The sequence below is a fragment of the Saccopteryx leptura genome, chromosome 1 (genome assembly GCF_036850995.1).
Source record: "Saccopteryx leptura isolate mSacLep1 chromosome 1, mSacLep1_pri_phased_curated, whole genome shotgun sequence".
Lineage (NCBI taxonomy): Eukaryota > Metazoa > Chordata > Mammalia > Chiroptera > Emballonuridae > Saccopteryx > Saccopteryx leptura.
In genome coordinates this window covers 234,475,516-234,495,853 of record NC_089503.1, presented here as the reverse complement: position 1 = coordinate 234,495,853, position 20,338 = coordinate 234,475,516, and positions in this window count along the sequence as shown.

Here is a 20,338-nt window from a genome sequence, read left to right as displayed (position 1 = left end):
CATGTGCACATGCTGCCACATCATCCTACAGAATCTGGAAGGGCTTTCCTTTTCCTTGGTGCAGATTTCACATTTCTATCGTCTTTTGTTGCTTTCCTGTGACCGGTCAAAAGTGTTATACAGTGTTTATGGACACACTGTATAACAGATCAGCAAACCATGCCTCATGGACTGAATCTCATATGCAACTTTATTTTTTGTAAATGAAGTTTTATTGAAACATAGCAAAGCCCATTTATTTATGTATGCTTTCAGGTTACAATGGCAGAGTTTAGTTGTTGTAACCTGAAACTGAATGGCCTGATCAGTCTAAATTTTTTAATGTTTATCCCTTCACAGAATAAGTTAGCTAATACTGAAAAAGAATGTACATAAACATACTCACATGTCAATTGATTTTTAATAAATATACCTTCCTAGAAAATCTGGATTACTTCTCATAAAAGACACAAAAAGCATGAATAATGAAATAAGTTATTGATAAATTAAATTGGGTTAAAATTAGACACTCTTGCTTTCTAAAATAAATTCATGAGAAAATAAAAAGGTAAACTACAGACTAGAAAATATATTTGAAAAATACATATCTAACTAAGGGCCTGTATCCAGAGAATATAAAATAACTCTCATAACTCAATCATAAAAATAAACTCAATATTTTAAGGCACTTCACCAAAGAGGACAATTAAATATAATATAAAACACATAAAAAATGATCACTATCATTAGTTGCTAGAAAAATTCTAAGTAAAACCACAATGAAATTCCATGACATATCCTTCTACCCAACAAAATGTCTAAAATTAAAAAGACTCACTATACTAAATGTTCACAAAAAATGAAAGACAAATGGAATTCTCATGCATTGCTTTCCAAGACAAAACAGCATTCACTTTAGAAAACAGTACTGGAGACTTATATCAAATTCACCTTATGGCCTGATAATCTGACTCTTAGGCATATCCTCAAAGCACATGAAAATTGAAAAGTCTTCTAATTGAATATTCCCAGCTACTTTATCCTCAGTAACACCTTAAATGCCCACCAACAGGTAGAAAGTTAAAACAACAGTGACAGAGCCATATCATGGGATACTGTTCAGCAATAGCAAAATAATAAACTACTATCACATATCACAGCATGGATATATCTCAAAACATTATGCTATGTGGAAAAAGCCAAACAAAAAGGGGTATATATTGTATAGCTCTCTTTAGATAAGCTTTAGAAAAGATGAATCAAACATAAAATGAAGAGACTATATCAGTGTTTTCCTGGCTTTTGTAGTTGAGGCAATGAAGAAAAGATTGATTGAGATGGGACACAAAGATTCTTTCTATGTTGTATTTTGATGGTTCTCCACAGAAGTATGTAAATTAATTAAATATATTGAAACATACACTCACAAAGAGTGCGTTTTACTGTAACTCTCAAAGATTATTTTTAACTTTGTTTCTTTAGATATTACACAACTTGTCAATAATTTTGAGTTTATTATCCTCTTTCCAATTTTTGATTTGACCTGATTATAATCATTGGACCACACTCAAAAAGATCCATGTGTCTAGGGTGAATTCTAGGCAGGCTCCCACTTTTGAAGCTGAATGATTGGGGGGAAATGTTATAAATCTAATTAGGACTAATAGCAAGAATGATTCAGTATGTGTGAGGTTATGTGTTCCCTATAAAAGAAAACCGCCTATGTTGATAAACCCTCCCCCAATCACTTCAAACAAAATGAGAAGTAATATCGAGGTAACCTTACTCTGAAGCTTGCTATAGATTTTATAATTACTGCTAATTATTTTGCACAAAAACAGGAAAAAATTATAGTCATTGATTCAAGAAGTTAATTGGGTGTTAATGGAATGTCATTTTACATAATTTACTTACAGTTTGTTGACAACCAGGGGGAAGGGAAGAGAGAAGAGGAAGGGAACTAGGGGAAGGGGAGAGGCTTAAACAGAAACAAAATATAGGGTGACAGAAGATGATTTGACTTTGGGTGATGGGTATACAGAATAATCGACTGTCCAAATGATGTGGAGATGTTTTCTCTAAATCTATGTACTCTGACTGACCAATGTCACTCTGTTAAATTTAATTATCTAAATAAATTAATTAAATTTTTTTTTAAATAATTGAACATTTTCTAGTCAGCTTTTAATAGTCAGTTCCAGATCTTCATGTTAGCATGGTACTCTGGGTGCAAGTTGATTTTTCTCTGTCCAGTGCAAATTCTAAATAGTTGATTTGTATGCTATTCACTTCCAATTAGTTCTTAATTGTGCAGTTCTCTTTAGGTGTCTTTTTTCCTTTTTCTTTTTTTTTTTTTATCCTTAACTGATGTAAGTTACCTCCTTGGGCTTTAGTATTCTCACTTTTCTAGATGCTTTTGTACTTACATCAATTTATATTTTAATTAGTATTTAAGAGTTTCTTCCTTTGGCTTAAATTTATAGAAAGACATGACAATAAGACAATGAATAATACTTTAAATGGGAATGAAGTGGAATAAGTTACTAGAAATTATGCTACAACAAAGCAGAGCTCACTGGTAATTCAGGATGATATCACTTTTAATGAGACTGAGAACTGTGCATAGCTAAGGCTGATATTAAATCACTATCCCAGTGAAAGTTTTAAATATAACATATCTGGGACACATTATTGGGTGATATAGCTGAGTGTTCCTGTCTTTCATTCATTTAAGGAGCTGTGTCTATGTTCATAGCAATTAACCATGAGAAAGGATGACCAGTCGGTATATCTCAAATTTTACTTAATGCTATATTCTTACATTTTTACTAAAATTCAGATATTGTTTAAAGTGCTGGGGACACAATAGTAAATAAAATAGAAAAAGTCTTCATTATTAAGAAACTGCACTCCAGGATGAATGTTAGTAATAAACAGACATAAACAAATATATATCAATGATGGTTCAGGAAGGCATTCTGAGGCGATGTTTGAGCAAGAAAAAGACTAAAGTGAAGAGGTCAGTGACACATTTACATGGTAAGGAATAGTCTAGACCAGGGGTCCCCAAACTTTTTACATAGGGGGCCAGTTCACTGTCCCTCAGACCATTGGAGGGCTGGACTATAAAAAAAACTATGAACAAATCCCTATGCACACTGCACATACTTTATTTTAAAGTAAAAAAACAAAACAGGAACAAATACAATATTTAAAATAAAGAACAAGTAAATTTAAATCAACAAACTGACCAGTATTTTAATGGAAACTAAAAATAAGACAGCCCCCGTTTTTGGGGGGTAAAATTAATATAAGACAGGGTCTTATAATAGGGGAAACATGGTGTGTAGTAATGTGGGGGGAGACTTTTGGGCAAAGGGAGGTTATCTGGACCATTATGTTGTTGTACATTTGGGGGACTATGGGGGCCATTGTACTGTATAGTAATGGTTATAGTGCTTTGCCTTTCTTCCTACTTCTGCTGTTATTTCACACTGCTTCTGGTGATGTGGGGCGCTGTACCTGCAGAATAGATGTGCGTCATATGACACGCTTCCAGAGCCGTGACACATGCGTCCCACGTCACCGGAAGTAGTACTGTACATGAGTGACTGGGCTTTGCACTGACCACCAATGAAAGAGGTACCCATTCCCGGAAGTATGTTGGGGGCCGGATAAATGGCCTCAGGGGTCCACATGAAACCTGCGAGCCGTAGTTTGGGGACCCCTGGTCTAGACAGAGGGAAGAGCACATGCAGATAAATACCTGTGTAGGAAAGTGTTTGGCATTTCTGAGAAACAGCAAGAAAGCCAGTGTGGCCAAAACACAGTGAGCACCTGGGAAGTAGAAGAAGGTGAATCTGGACCCATCGCCAGGGGTCAGAGCACTGTTGCCTCAAAAGACATAGGAAGAACTTTGCCTTCTATCCTGTCAGATGGGAAATCATTGACTGAAAGCAAGTGAGTAAAAGATTTCTTTTTCACTTCATTTTACTTTGCTTATAATTGTGCTTCCATAAAGGCTATGTCTAAAAGAAATAAACGTAGAGAGCTAAAATAATCACACTTAGATTTTGGTTCTAAAACTTGGTGAGTGCTATCTTTTGTATCTGAAGTACATATCTGACTAGATTTATTATATTTCTTGTCATAGTAACTTATAACTAAATCAGCATATCTTTCTCCTAGATTATGAGCTACCTACCTTTAATTATAATATTCTAGAACTCAGTAAAGGACCTCTACATATTTTTTCAATTAATATAAAACTAACAACAGTCTTTTAACAAGATCTTTTGTATTTCTCAGCCAGTGGAGTGATGTGCACAGCTCTCATTTTGCCCTCCCTATAGGAGGTCCTGGTTGCAAAGTGAAATTAATCTGGTCTTTTGTATATTCTTCACTACAATTGAGCCTAATGACCAAAATCACAAAGTGAGACTTCATAGACTCGTAGATAATCTCTACTCCTTATTTTGTTAATTCAAAGGGAAATAAGAGAATCATAAAGTTCTAACAACAACGATGTTTTCTAGAAAAGATGTGTAATTTACCACTCAATAATAGCTAATTTGAAAGACCCATTGTTAAAAGTAAAAGATGTCATTTATAGATATCAAATTAGATTAATTGACCTTTTCTAAACTACTAAAAGACTGTTGTATTTCTCACACTTAAATTTCTTAAATGTCAGACAAAAGTAAATACCAAATGTGAAAAATTAAAAATAGTAGGAAACATATGCTATTTATAATTCTTAATGGATGAGCACTATCCTTTGTTAATTTGTTATGTGATTAAAATCTCTGAGAATCATTTGGCACAGTTTTAAACACGTGATACTACTTGATTTTTTAAAAATCCCTTCTTAAGTTCATTTCTTTTATATTCTAGATATGTATATATTCCCACTATTTGATTTCACTATTTGTATTCTCATTAAACCTAGTGAGAAATATAAATTATCTTTAGTTAATGTTTTAAATGTTATATAAACTATATATATATTTACTCTGAATAAATAAACAAATGAGCACATGCAGCTTTTATAAATAATTAACAATTTTTCTTACATCTGAATGCAAACATACATTTAAAAAATTGACTCCGCAGGGTGTATTCAGTTAAATACCATATATTCAATTATCTTTCCTTTATTATTTATCCCAAAAAGACCTCCTAATTTTTTTTAACTTATCAGTTTAATCATGCAACAAACTAGTCAAGATTATATACTATGCCTTTTGCCAAATGGGGGGAAATAAACTTAAAGAGGCATAAGAACAGGCACATAGATCAATGGAACAGAACAGAGGCCCAGAAATAAACCCACACCTTTATTGTCAATTAATATTTGACAAAAGAGGCAAAAACATACAGTGGAGTAAAAACAATCTCTTCAACAAATGGTACTGGAAAAACTGAACAAGTATGTACAAAAAAATTAAACTAGACCACCAACTTACACCATACACAAGAATAAACTAAAAATGAAAAAAAAATTACTTAAATGGAAGTCATGATGAAACCATAAAAATCCTAGAAAAAAAACATAGTCAAATCTTAGCCATCTCTTGCAGCAGTATTTTTGCTGAAATAGCTCCTCTAGCAAGGGAAACAAAGGAAAAAATTAAAAAATGACACTACAACAAACTAAAAAGCTTTCTCAAAGCAAAAGAACCCATCAACAAAATGAAGAGGGAACCCACTGAATGACAGAACATGTTTGCGAGTGATATATCTGATAAGGGGTAATTTTCAAAACATAAAGAATGTATACAACTCAACACCAGACAATCAATCCAATTTTTAAAAATGGGCAAAGGTCCTGAATGGATACTTCTCCAAAGAGGACATACAGATAGCCAATAGGCATATGAAAAAATGCTCAAGGTCACTAAGCCTCAGAGAGATGCAAATTAAAACCACAATGAGATATTACCTCACACCTGTCAAAATTACTTTCATCAATAAATCAATATACAACAAGTGCTGCAGAAAATGTATAAAAAAGAGAACCCTTGTGCACTGTTAGTGGGTATTCAGACTGGTACCATTATGGTAAACAGTATGGAGTTTCTTCAAAAAATAAAAAATGGAAGTGCCTTTTTATCCAGTGATCCCAGTTCTGAGAATATATCCTAAAAATCTCAAAACACTTGTTTGATAAAATATGATAGATGCACCCTTATGTTCATTGCAGCATTATTTACAATAACCAAGATCTGGAAGCAGCCCAAGTGCCTGTCAGTAGATATATAGATTTAAAAAATGTTGTGGTACATTTACACAATAGAGTATTATGTAACCATTACCTTTTGCAATAGCATGGATGGACCTGGAAATTATTATGCTAAGTGAAATAAACCAGTCAGAGTAAGACAGATACCGTACGACCTAATACCGTGGAATCTAATGAACAAATCAAACTGATAAACAAAATAGAAACAGAGACATGGACACATGGAACAAACTGACAGCTGTCAGAGGGGAAGGGGGTTGGGTGACTGGAAGATAGAAGGTGAGGGGATTAAATATATATATATATATAAATAACACATAGACACAAACAACAGTGCAGGGATAGCCAGAGGGGAAGGGGATAAAGGGGTAGGTGGAGGTGGGCAAAGGGAAGGAAAATAAGGACAAAAGAGACTTTGACATGAGTGATAGGCACAGAATACAGTGTGCAGACGATGCTTTATTAAGTTGCACACCTGAACTGGACTTTAATAAAATCAATTAATAATAACTAAATAAATACAAATAAACTTTAGAATCTTGTATCCTAGATTTTCAGATTACATAGATAACATGATTGAAAGACATATCTCTATTTTTGTCAAAATAAAACTCATGAAATAATTTTCAACTTAGAGTATTCATCTCATTATAAATAAACATTGATTAAGAGAAAATTTTCAAGATTGAGTCGCTTCTTTATTCCTGGAATTTGGTAATAAAAATTCATAGAACAATTCTTAATTGTTCAGGGACAAAAAATAATATATTATAGAATTATCTTCCCTTTTTTGTTGAAGTGAATTTATCAATTTTCTTTTATATCCTATTAGAAATTTTTACCTATTGAAAGTTCACTAAAATTGGTTCCTATGTTTTTCTCTAAAAGTTTTATAGTTTTAGCTGTTACATTTACCTTTGAAATCCATTTTGAATTAATCTGTATATATGAACTGAAGAGCTAGCTGTTTTGTATAAAATAAAATAAAAAATCTATTCTTTTTCATTGACTTGCCTGAAAACTTCTGCTGAAAAGCACTTGGCCATGTATTTGGCTTATTTTTGGAATTTCTATTTTGTTCCATTGATCTATACATACCAATCCAGATTTTTTTTAAGTTATGTTGATTAGTGTAACTTTCAAAAAAACCCTTTGAATTCTAGTAATTGAATCTTATTTTTTGTTTTTCTATTTCAAATTATATTGTCTGTGTCCTTTTTATTTGCACATAATCTTTAAATAAAGCTTGTCAAATTTTTTAAGAAAAAAAAGACTGCTGGAATTTTTAATTTGAATTGCATTTAACTATAGATTAATTTTGAGATAATGGATATCTCAACACTATTGAATTTCCCAATCTATTAGTATATATCTGTATATGTATTTAGATCTTCTTTAATATAACATAGGAATAATTTAGAGTTGTTAGTATATAAGTCTTGCATATGTTTTATTACATTTTTCTCTAGGATTGTCATATTTTTAATATAATTGTAAATGGTATGGTTGACAATTAATGTTTAAAGGCAATTCAAAAGTGTTTCATACTTTCCCACATAGTTCTCATTCTTCTGAGATTTAGGCACTCGGACTCGCTGCCAGAACAATAATCATGTAGACACAATATAATCTCCTAAAATTCTCCAACTGTTTCCCCCTCAGATTCTTACGTTAGCAACTGGACATGTGTGGCATCTTGACCTAAACTTGTAAGTTCCATCACCAGCCACCTGTGCCTGTTGCAGGAAGACTGATTAGTGAGTCTTTATCTGACCTCCCGATTCCCTTTTCCAAATCTTCCCCAGCTCCTTATTCGCACAGTGCTCATCATGTCTCTGCTTCCCTGACTTTGTCACTTCTATTCATTATCCTTTCTGTAAAAGCCCTTATAAATTTTAAAAGAGACCTCAATCTCATCATCTTAACCGTCTGATCAAAGTTAATATCACCATGAATGAGATAAATTAGATGAATGACATGGTGCACTGAGGTGGATACAAAAGCATTTTTGATGTATTCCTACCAAAAATGCATAATCTGAATCTACTCATGAGAAAAAATTTGACGAGCCCAAATTGAGGAACTATTTTACAAGTAACTGATCTCTGATAGTGGTATCTGATATTTAAAAATATATGATGTTATAAAAGATAAGGAAAATCTATGTAAGAGCTCCGAAGTAAAAGAAACTAGGACATGATAATCAAATGCAGTGTGTGATCATGAATTAGACCTTGGACAAGAAAAAGGGATTTTTTTTTTTATAACAGAGAACATTAGTTGACACTTGAAAAATTCTATCTACCTTTTAAGTATTTTATCAAGGTTAATTTTCTGATTTTTACATTTTAATGTGGTAATGTAAGAAAATGTCATTGATTTTAGAAATTAAATGCTTAAGTCTATGGAGAATAAAACATCTTGTCTGTGCTTTCTTTCAAGCATTTCAAAATAATGTAATACAAATGTGTTAAAATATAAACATCTGACTGATTGAAGAGCATTTGGGAATTTTTTGCACTATTTTTTTTACAACTGTTCCATAGGTATAAAATTTTTTCCAAAAAAATTTTAAGAGACTTCTGGACCAAAACTACAAATAAGCATATGCTTTTAATTCCTCCCCTTGAACTACTCTTAAAATATAGGGGAAAATAAAAGAAGGACATAAAGAAAGGAAAAAAGGGAGGAAGAGAAGGAAGACAAGATATACATCTATAAGAAGTTACAGACACACATTTGCTTGGGAAGTTTTCTGGCGATCCATAAGAAGCAAAAACCAAGAAAGAGCCTGACCAGGTGGTGGCACAGTGGATAGAGCATTGGACTGGGATGCAGAAGGACCCAGGTTCGAGATCCCGGGGTTGCCAGCTTGAGCGCGAGCTCATCTGGATTGAGCAAAAAGCTCACTAGCATGGACCCAAGGTCACTGACTCAAGTGAGGGGTTGCTCAGTCTGCTGAAGGCCCGCGGTCATGGCACATATGAGAAAGCAATCAATGAACAACTAAGGTGTCGCAACAAAAAACTGATGATTGATGCTTCTCATCTCTCTCCGTTCCTGTCTGTCCCTATTTATCCCTCTATCTGACTCTCTCTCTGTCCCTGTAAAAAAAATAAAAATAAATAAACAGTAAAAAAAAAAACAACAAAAACCAAGAAAGAGAAAGTAGAAACAGTGGACCCAATTCAGAAGGGTGATCACAGAAAGCATCCTATCCAGGTTGGAATAGGGAGCATGAAAAGTTTGAGAGTGGGGTTCTGTGAGACACAAATACCAAATGGAGAAGTTTAATGAAAAATGGCCATCCAACCAAGATCAAGAATCTTTTTTTTTTAATGTAAGGAAAGTATAAGTTTCATAAAAACAAAACCTTTTAAGAGAAAATAGTTACTCAAATATGAGATAACTGATCCAAATAAGAAGAGAAAGTCAGTGGAATTTAAGCAGCAAAATGAATTAATTCCTGCAAAAGATAAAATAAAGCTGAGAATACTAGAGTAATGGCAAGAAGAGGTACATTGCATTAACCACCAAAGATTATAAGTAAAAAGCAAATAATAAATATATAAATAAACAGACCAACATATAGGAAACACATGCAACGAAGAGAAAGGCTTCAAAATTTGAAATTGTAATTGGAACACTTTATACATACATACATCTATAAAAACAGTCTACATTCAGGGAATGATGAATATTAATAGTAGTTGCCTCTGTGGAGGAAAAAGATAGATGTGATCAGAAAGGCTTGAAAAGTGTCATTAATTTTTTTGGTAATATTTAAGATCTTTGGCTGGGTACAGTATACATAGGTATTCTTCATTCAGTTTTGCTGTTCAGACTTTTTAGTATGTCAAATATTTTATAATATTATTTAAAGAGTAAAGTTAGTCAAAATATAAAAGTATGCATTTGGGTGTCTATGTAGGTCTCCATTTTTTTTATTTTTTTATTTTGGATTGAACACAAAACTATTGGCCAAATAGAAAAGAGTCCCCCTTGACTGAAGGATACTTTACTTGTTCCGCTTATATGCTGGAAAGATTTGCTTTCCTTGATAAGGACACTACCACTAAATAAAAACTTGATTTGCTGATTTATCAAGTTAAAACAAGGTCCTAATAAGACAAATTTACCCATACTCTGCTCTATATATCATGAAATAGGCTTTTATCATTTATAGTATCTTTCCAAGGATGTTTGTGTCAAATTTTACTATGACAGCTTTATCTTCAATACAACCTCTAACCTCCATTACTACCAGAAATTCTTGATGTGAGAACAATTTATTTTTAGGAAATAGTGTGAGCTAATAAAATATGTGCAGATAACTTTTCACTGTAAAAGTTTAGTTTGACATTATTATATCTATTTTCCTTTATGTTCTTACTCCCCAAAATGTCAGAAAAAGCCACAATTGCATTTTGGTGTTGACTATTTTTCCATTATTTATCTCACTTTTGTAAAGTATTAAGCATATTGTAAAGAAATTAAAGAGCTTCTGACATTGTAAAAACAGACATGATGCATAATTTTATGTATGCTCCCAGCAAACTATTGCTGTCATTTGGATTTAAACAGAGAATTGTCAGGCTGAATCTCATGATTGCGAAATCCTTAGACACTAAGTAACATTCTAAATCTCTAATGGGAATTTTAAGAGCAGGGTAATCCTGTCAGTTTACCACTCATGTGGAGCTGAGTGTTTCTCTTTTTGTTACTGAGCCTGCTAGACAAAGTAAGTGGAAAGGCTTAACAGGTACTGAAAATTATTGGAAGAAAAATGTCACACATTTTCTGTCTGGTCAGAGTAAGGGAGACAAGAAAATATAGCTCCTCCCAGTGGGGGGTGTCTTTTTCCTTTGTCTTATATGAATCAACTTGCAAATCAGAGTTTAATTGAAACTGAATTTATTATTATTTGGTAAAAAGCTTGTAATGTTTCAGAGTAGACATTTTTAAGAGAAAAGATACCCTGTCTTTTCATTCAATATGCAGCAATACAAGAAAAAGGCCCTGTCTTGGATTCTTGTATAATTAAATGCCAGGATATAATCAAGCATTCCTTAAACTGGGGGTAGGGGGGATGGGGGGGGGGGATAACAGTATACTAATTTGGTATAGGAGATCTTGCCATAAATGTGTGTAGACCTCTTGATTATGCTGAACATAAGTCTAAATTATTAATACTTGAGAAATAAAATTAAATACTAGAAGCCAACTAAGTAAAAAAAGCTGAGTAAATAATAAATCTGGATTTTCTAGATTAGTAAAAGTTTACATCACAGAACTTAAAAGAAGTGCATATATACTCAATTAGAAAATAAGAGTCTGAGCAGAAATAACTGGAAACTTAACATGGGAAGAAAAACCTTAATGAATTTTATTCTTTTTGTTTTTCTTCTTTTTCACATAACTCGCCAGGTAAATGGGGAATCATTCATGATGAAAATATCCACTGTTTCATGCTTGGACAAAAAAATTCAGTTAATATTCTCTTTTCCTTCTATACACCCACAAACCTGTTATTATTTAAACAAATAATTTAAAATTTTGCTTTATTTTTTTCCTTTTTAGACAAAGTTTAAAGTTTTTTGAAGCCATAAGTCTCAGATATATTGCTATGTGGAGGTTTCAGGGGGTCTGGTTTGATGGTAAATAACACAAGATACAACTTAAAAGTGTAACTATAAGGCAAATTGTGACAATTTAAACATCTATGGAAAATATAAATTGTAATTAATTATATTCCCAAAAGAGTTTTGAATATATACTAATATGCCCTGTATAATTTCCCTTAAGAATTATTAGTAATATGTTCAAGTTGTTTTAATCAGGTGAAAAATCCTCTCTGCTCATGTTTACAGGTTCAATGTCAAAATTGATAAAATTCACTTGTGTACAAAGCCTAACACAACTACTACTAGGAAAAGACATAGAACACCCTTAGCTAACTACAGCAATGAAGACACTAGTTTTATAGGTGATATTGTAGAATATGTATGTCAATTTATAGGCTCATCAAAGAAATTTTGAAAAATAAATCATCCCAAACTTTGTACAGAAACATTACTTAAATGTCCAGGTATTCTTCTCATACTACTTAAATATGTCTTATGTCCTAAAGACTAATGAGAAAACTGTAAGGCTTTAATTACAACTCAGCTGCAACCCACTAATGGGAAGCTATGTATAATATAAAGGGATATTTTAGTATAGAGCAATGGTAGTCAACCTGGTCCCTACCGCCCACTAGGGGGCATTCCAGCTTTCATGGTGGGCGGTAGTGGAGCAACCAAAGTATGAATAAAATGATCGATTTAACTTAGTAAGTTGTTTTATAAAGATTTATTCTGCCAAACTTAGCAAAAATCCGACATAAAGTACATTATTGCATGCTTTAACTTGCTGTAACTCTGCTTTATAAATTTTATAAAGTAAAGTTACTTCCCTACTTTATAAATCATCATTACTGTGGAACCAGTGGGCGGTTAGATAAATGTTATTACTAACAGAGATACAAAAGTGGGCAATAGGAATAAAAAGGTTGACTACCCCTGGTATAGAGCATAAATAAAAGTTTTCAAGATACTTGTTCCAAATGAATTATGCAGTTGTGGATTGCCTAGAGATGTAATCCACATAAAAATTCATCAGAAAGACATCACATAAACCATAAGAGCTCCTGCTCAGTACTACCACAATGGCAAGGTATCAGGGTCTCCAGTCTTGAAAATGTGCTTTCCCAGAAAGACATCTGCCCTGGACATATCATATTGGCTTCAACAGTTACATGCTAGAAAACTGGTCTGCATGTATGTTCTGCAGACCCTCAAGTTACCTTGTCAAGAGTCACATCAGTATTGTCACTCACAAATATAGCTAAAACTGCCTTACAATTAAAAAAAAAGTACAAATTATAATTTTAAAACCCTTACATCATACATGTAACCTCCGTTACGTTAAATTTGATACCTACCAAATAATAACATCAGATCATTATCATACCAATCATTCCCACTTCGATACTTTTCCTCCTGAGTACTCTAATATAAATGAAATTAAGTATTTCACTTTATTAGAAGAAAGTAACCTGACAAAAATAGAAAAGGTAGGATGGGCCTTCAGATGATGTGCTTTGGTATTATTACTACTTATTATCTTAATGACTCTTGTCACAGGAAGTCTGACTCCATTTTGATATTTGTTGACAGCTTTCAAGTCCCACTGCTACCCTCTAACTTTCATCCCAGATCCGGGTAAGTTGATATAAAAAATAAAAGCATGATTGTGTTCTCCTATGGTGTGGTGGAAAGTTCAAACAATGCCAAAATCATGGTCTCTATGCAAGAATCCTTCCCCAGTCCCAGTCCTTAAACACCTCAACCCCAAACCAATCTCCTTTACCTGCTTTCTCAAACCATTACTGAACCTGATTGGAAACATTCCCTGTCTGTCCAGAAAGACCCGTGTCACCAATCTCCACTTCGAAACTAACTTTTGGATGGGGTGGCCCATTCCACCTCTGAAGGTTACTACATCAACTCCGTATTCTGAATCTAAGCTCATTTCCTCCATGCTTCCAATGAAGGAGTAGTGCTTTTGATGAGAAAGCCACTGCTCACACTTTCCAAATTATTTAGAGTTAAGTTATAATTTGATTAAGGAAATGAACAAATTTATGTAAGTTAAATGGGAAAGAGGAAATTAAAAGGAGAAGTTAAAAGGAGAAGTAAAAGGGAGAATGAATTGAATTGAATCTTGTGCTGGGAAGTAAATTAATAGAGATAATATATCTGAATACATTTTTATTTTACTCTCCAATTTCATTGATAATTTGATTATGTGATTCTAAATTGGAAATGCTTCTCTTTCAGGATTTGAAATCGTTAAGCTATTGCTTCTAACTTCTGGCATTGTTCTGATGCTGATTTAAGCAAACTTTTTCAATAAAGAGTCAGAAAGTAAACTTTTTAGGCTTTGCAGGTCAGAATTTCTTTGTTCAAACTATTCAGTACTGGCTTGTAGCACAAAGTAGCCACAGTCAATATGCCCATGGCTGTACTTTCTCATCTCCTGCTCTGTCAGAAAGCTGATGCCATTCTGATTCTCAATCATTTGCATAAAAAGCTGCAGGGTGGTTTTTTTTTTTTTTTTGGAAGTATAATAGATTGTATGTTTTCTAGTTTTCTAAAATGTTATAATGAAGTTGATATGTTTTCACCTGTTGACTTGAAATTTTGTTGATCCTTTTTAATTTGGAAAGCCATGTCATCAGTTCTGAACATTTTAGTATAGAGCAATGGTAGTCAACCTGGTCCCTACCGCCCACTAGGGGGCATTCCAGCTTTCATGGTGGGCGGTAGTGGATGCATAGTGGATACAAAGTTAAATGAATTTATATGCATGTGAGGGTAAAATGAACCTTACCTTATACTGTACATAAAATAGGATCATAGTCCTATATTTAAAAACTAAAATTATAAAATTTCTCCAAAAATACATTGAAAATCTTTGTAGTCTTGGAGTAAGCAAAGTATTCTTATACAGGATACAAAAACCACAGACTTACTTTAAGCTAAGAGAAAAACTAAAATTAAACAACAAGCCTTGATAATATAATCTAATTAAATCAAGACACCAGGAAGACTAAAATTAATTATGCTCTATGTCTCAAATGGCAAAACTCATTAAATTTTCCTATTTAAAGTAAAGAAGAAATCTATTTTGTCTAAATTCACTAAGACAGTTATATCTGCAACATAACCTTTAACAGGTAAATTCAAAATAATTTCACAGTGGCATAAAATAATATTTTTATAAGAAAACTGGACTACTTAATGGAATATGTGTATAGTGAGCAAATAACATCATTAATTTCTTTTTTCTTTCTTTTCTTTGTTCTCCAAAATGCTTCTAAAAACAAGACAACTTTTTGAAGGGATGAATGAGTCTGATTATTATTTCTCTTTTTTATAAAGTTAATGAGACAATCTGTGAAGAAATTATAAGCATTAGTAATTGCTTCTGATGGTTTCCAATCCTTGCACTTTGTTTTTTCTGTCACACCACTACGTTAAAGTCATGAATGCAGATGAGACCATACTGAGAAACCACCCCTTTTGCCATTCCATATAAGTCAAGCAAAAGAGAGGACAAAAAAATAAGGCTGAAAAAAAGAGCATAAAGAGGAGAGGGGGAAAAAAAGACAAGAAATGTCACAACATTATGAAAGTCAAGATAAAGAAAAGACTTTACAATGGATGGAATGGACAACTGGATATAAGGCTCTTGAGAATCTGCCCAAAATATACCAACATGTTGGTGGCCTCATAAAAACAAATTTCAATAAAGTAATAGAGACTGAATATCTGCTGTACATTATCTTTAAAAAAGAGCAAACAGAGAATGTGAAGATCATAATTTTGTGCATAGTAAACTAATAGTGGTTTTGCTAAGAAATGGGAAAATAGCTGAGAAGGCTAGAGAGTTGGAGATCACTTTTTTTAAGATGAGCAGTATTAGTGTGCATGTTTTTACAACAGTGATGTGGACCCAATAGAGTAAGAAGTCAATGATGCAATAATGACATGGGAATTTTTCTAGATTAAAATGGTTTGCTAGATGAATGGGATGTGAGTACATGTGAAGGGGTCAACCTTTCACATAAAAGAAAGAGAGAGACTGATATACCAATGCACATGATAGTAGGAAAGCAGGGAAGAACCTAGCTGTAAAGCATGACAAAAGATAATTAGCGGATCATAAAGGGTTGTGTTGGAAATTTCAGGAGAAAAAAGAAGCAAAAGAATTACCTTCAGAGAGCGAGATAAAAAATTTACTAAAGAGATATATAGTAGGACTGCCAGGCAGTGGTAAGTGCCTATTTGAAATCTGAGGTCATTTAAGTTAAATTGAGACAAATCAGTTTGACCTGTCAATTTTCTGTAACAATGCTCAATTGTTTGGGTATAAAGCATTGTTTTCAATAATTAGATTATCTAAAGTTTTAACTTTGAGAGAAACAAAACAGAAGGAAAGAAGGAAAGAAAAGCAAGTGTGAAAAGTATTCCAAATTCATGCTTTAAAGGCATGAATTCATGGAGGACATGGCATCCAAGCTGAACAAAAGGAAAGAGAAAGAGTAAAAATGTGGTAACATCAATGGACTGAGAGGCCACAACTAGTCAAACAATCATTGAATGAGAGGACTAGAAAAAAGTTAACTGGGTGTAGAAGTTGTGGGATAGAATAGATCTTTCAAGTATGGAAATTTGGAATGTGGTACAGTTATAGGATATGCCTATAACAGTCAGTTGTGGAGGAGGAAGAAAGATTATTATGGATAAAGGGATCAAGACTATAAGAGGCCAAAGTGTTAAATGAATTATTCATATACATTTTGAAATTACCAAGAATGATGATAATGTGGTCTGGAAAAGAAGTATGCATTAAAGTCTTCAGTGAGTGTCAGTGGGACAGAAAGGGGCTGACAGGCTGGATGGAGGTGACGGGCTGACAGCAGCAGCTTCAAAGCAACTGTGATTTTATTTGAAGAAGGAAAGTAGAAAAGTGGTTTGGAAACAGCACTAAAAACCTAAGATACTTACCTCACCACGAGGTCCTACAGTGCAAGAAACATGAAAGGAAAATCATCTTTTATTTGAGATGGCTGTTGGGAAGTTAAGTCCTCAAGAGGAACAGTCAAATTTCAGCTTTATTGAAAAAATAAAAAAGAGAAGTTTAGTTATAGGACATTTACTGATATTATAAAACCTCAAATCCAGAGGGCAGTGAAGACTTAAGAGGTTAGAAATGCAGAAAGCATCATGGGGCTAAGTTCTTGAGATTTCTGGTAGTAACCGAGGTGAATGGTCTCTTAGGGAGGGCTGAGCAGAAACTTCAACATGGCTCTAGAGTTGTACTCCCTAGTATGGTAGCCACTAACTACATGTGGCCATTTAAGTCAAACTCAATTGAAATTTAATAAAAGTAAAACTTCAGTTCCTCACTAAGACAAGCCACATTTCAAGTGTTAGTTATCATATTAGATATTGAACAGACATAGAACACTTCCATCATTGCAGAAAGTCCAATTAGACAGTGTTTCTCTATAGTTGACACTCTAAGTTTAGATGTTTAGTTGGACACTATAAGTCACTGGGAGACTTGTACAGTTTTAGGTAGAGTGGGCAGCTAGAGAGAGGCTGTCTGAAGGGGAAATTAAGACACAGTGCATGTCTTGAAGTATCTGATGTCACAGTAACTCTTGGTGCGTAGGTAGACAGACTCAATATCATATTTCCTCTTGACCCAAGGTGACTCAATAAGGGATGAAAGATACAAATGTGGGAGATTTTAGTGCCTAGTACATTATGACAACATAACAAGTGGGAGCAATATTACATCATACATACTTAGGCATTTTCTTATCAAGAATCCCCTACATTTGTAGTCCTGCTCTCTATATATATCTTCATATTTAATTAATTTACTTATTTATTTATTTTTATTTTTTTATTCAGTGAGAGGAAGGGAAGCAAAGAGACAGGATTCCGCATGCATCCTGACTGGGATCCACCCGGCAAGCCCACTAAGGGGTGATGCTCTGCTCACCTGGGGCCCTTGCTCCATTGCAACTGGAGCCATTTTTTACCACCTAAGGCGTGGGCCATGGAGCCATCCTAAGCACCTGGGGCCAATTCATTCCAATCAAGCCACGGCTGCAGGAGGGAAAGAGAGAGATAAAAACAGAAAAAGAGAGAGAAGCGAGAGAGGGAGGGGTGAAGAAGCTTCTCCTGTGTGCCATGACTGGAAATCGAACCCAGAACATCCACATGCTGGGCCGAAGCTTTACCACTGAGCCAACCAGCCAGGGCCCATATTTAATTTATTGATTGTGAAGCTGAATGTAAAACACATCTAGTTTTTCTCTGAAATAAATATCTTCAAAAAATGCTACTTTTCATGTAAAAGAAAAGCATGTTTGTACAATTTTCTCATGAATTATATATTTACCAATTAAGAAGAAAGATAAATCATTATTATAGCCTAGAAAGTAGTAGAGCAAAGGTTAGCACAGTTGCACAAGCTAACTAATGGGATTGGTTAATAGGTTTAAATTTCCAAACAACAAATAAATTAAATCATGTGGACCCACATTATTCAAAATCCATGTAGGCCAAGCTAGTGAATGCAAAAATAAAATGTAAGTCTCATACACAAAAGTTATAAATCTTCCACTGTCTGAGTTTATTTATGTGGTCAGCATAAAGGAGTGGTAGAGGAACAGGAAGAAGGTAAAACAGAAGAAGAACAAAGCAATTGAAACAAGATACATGGGACTCAAATCTACACTGAGACATTAAGATACTCATTTTTTTACACTTTATTTTTTAGTAGCATGCAGATTATATATTTCTATGCTAGCTCTTTCAAAGATGATGAATATTCCTGCAATTCAGTATATCCCTACTGTTCAGAGTCCCTGGTTCCCCAGATGCAACTTGGTAGTATTATTAATAACAACTATAATTTCTTCCAGATAAGATCATTTTTACTAGTGGTCTATAGAAGATCCTTTTACAACAGATTTTGATTTAAAACCCTGATTTCTGAATTCCTCCCATGCCAGTACTAATTGGGAGAAAGAGAGAGACAGATGCTACTGAACTAAGGAATTCATTACTACGCTGTAAGATTTGTCCCCAAACCTCACTGTGGTCTCACCACACTCACCCCCAGTCCTCTTGGCTAGGATTTAGCAGATTTAAGTAATTTTTAACTGCAGCTAAGGGGCCTCCTTCCTTCTTTCTCCCTATTACATCCCTATATCTACTTCCCTGATGGCAAGGTGAGGTGAACTCATAGGACACTGCCAAGAAGAGGCTTCGAGGTTTGGACATAGTCTTTTTGGCTTCAGTATAGAGGCAACCAGCCCCTCTGAGAATTGACTCAATCCTGTTTAGACCATTGGGCCTGTTCCTAGAAATGAGCCCGCAGCAGTTTTTGTCTTTTCTTTAGGACTGGTGAGTCCACAGGCAAAGATGTCAGAATCCAATGGAAACTTCAAATATCAACTGAATTTTTAGATGGTTTTCCATCATGAATCAGTGAGGTTTATTTTTTCCACCCATCAAATAATGCCACAGATTATATACTATTTACTGTACCTACTCTACGAGGACTTATACTGAGGAGCAGTGGGAGACAGGGTGGCCATGGAGTAAGATGATCACATCTGCACGTTCTGGATGCCTATAGAAGAATAGGGTGAACAAGAGCCAGATTTAACTCAGGAAGATCTGTTAAAAGGCTATTTCACAGCTCTGTTAAGAAAGGTGGTATTTAGACTTGCGGTGGAAGTAGAGATAGAGAGAAGTGGCTGGATTAAGAGATATTTAGGAAATAAAATTGATAGTATCTGATGATGGGTTACAAATAGAAACCATATTAAATAAAAATTGGTATTTTATCCTGGTTTTTCATCCATTGTACAAATAATTTGTAAGTATTTACTATCGCTGGGCATTACTCTAAGTCTTAGAAATACAACACTAAAAACAAAACCACCAAAAAGGATCTTGCCATCACAAAGCTTTCAACAGTACAACAGTATCAACAGTATGTTTTTTGTTTTTTGGTTTTTGTTTTTTTTTACGGTGAGAGGATGGGAGGTAATGAGGCAGACTCCTGCATTTGCCCCTACCAGGGATCCACCAGGCAACCCCTGTCTGGGGCTGATGCTATCCTCAGTGCCCAGGGCCATGCTGGAACCAATTGAGCCACTGGCTGCAGGAAGGGAAGAGGGAGAGAAGGGGCAGTGGAAGGGGGAGAGAGGCAGATAGTCACTTCTCCTGTGTGTCCTGAATGGGGATCAAACCCAGGATGTCCATAGGCCTAGCCAACACTCTAACCACTGAGCCACCAACCAGGACCAACAACATGCGTTCCTAAACATGGAAGTACTAAAGATTTAAGTTCAGCTCAACCAAAGGATACAACTGAATTTGCCCCAACTTCAGAGTGTCTAGGTTGTGGGTAGCAAACTTAGGTGCCTAGAGACTGCCAACTCAGAAGCGATATGGTATAAAGGCATGTAGGCCTCCCAGCTTC